Raw genomic sequence first — 1,176 nt, 5'->3', positions numbered from 1 at the left:
TGCCCAATATGCTACTGGAGATCAGTGGAGAAATAACTCCAGAAAGAATGAAGGGATGGAGCCAAAGCAAAAACAATACCCAGCTGTGGATGTGATTGGTGATAGAAGCAAGGTCCGATGCTGTAAAGAGCAATATTGCATAGGAACCTGGAATGTCAGGTTCATGAATCAAGGCAAATTGGAGTAGTCAAACAGGAGAGGGCAAGAGTGAATGTCGACATTCTAGGAATCCATGAACTAAAATAGACTGGAATGGGTGAATTTGACTCAGATGACCATTATATCTACTACTGTGGGCAGGAATCTCTTAGAAGAAATGGTGTAGCCAACATGGTCAACAAAAGAGCCCGAAATGCACTACTTGAATGCAATCTGAAAAATGACAGAATGATCTCTGTTTGTTTTGAAAGCAAACCATTCAGTATCAGAGTAATCCAGTCTATGCCCCAACCAGTAACACTGAAGACGCTGAAGTTGAATGATTCTATGAAGACCTACAAGAACTTTTAGAACTGACACCCAAAAAAGATATCCTTTTCATTATAGGGGACTGGAATGCAAAAGTAGGAAGTCAAGAAACACCTGGAGTAACAGGCAAATTTGGCCTTGGAGTATGGAATGAACCAGGGCAAAGGCTAATAGAGTTTTGCCAAGAGAATGCACTGGCCATAGCACACACCCTCTTCCAACAACACAAGAGAAGACTCTACACATGGACATCACCAGATGGTCAACACCGAAATCAGATTGATTATGTTCTTTGCAGCCAAAGATGGAGAAGCTCTATATGGTCAACAAAAACAAGACCAGGAGCTGACTGTGGCTCAGACCATGAACTCCTTATTGCCAAATTCAGACTGAAATTGAAGAAAGAGGGAAAACCACTAGACCATTCAGCTATGACCTAAATCAAATACCTTATAACTATACAGTGGAAGTGAGAAATAGATTTAAGAGACTAGATCTGATAGACAGAGTGCCTAATGGACTATGGAGGGAGATTCGTGACATTGTACAGGAGACAGGGATCAAGACCATCCCCATGGAAAAGAAATGCAAACAAGCAAAATGGCTGTCTGGGGAGGCCTTACAAATAGCTGTAAAAAGAAGAGAAGCGAAAAACAAAGGAGAAAAGGAAAAATATAACCATCTGAATGCAGAGTTCCAAAGAAGAGC

This window comes from Bison bison, unplaced genomic scaffold (genome assembly GCF_000754665.1).
Source record: "Bison bison bison isolate TAMUID 2011002044 unplaced genomic scaffold, Bison_UMD1.0 scf7180017858068, whole genome shotgun sequence".
Lineage (NCBI taxonomy): Eukaryota > Metazoa > Chordata > Mammalia > Artiodactyla > Bovidae > Bison > Bison bison.
The sequence above is the reverse complement of the archived record's forward strand: the minus strand, read 5'-3'. Positions refer to the sequence as shown.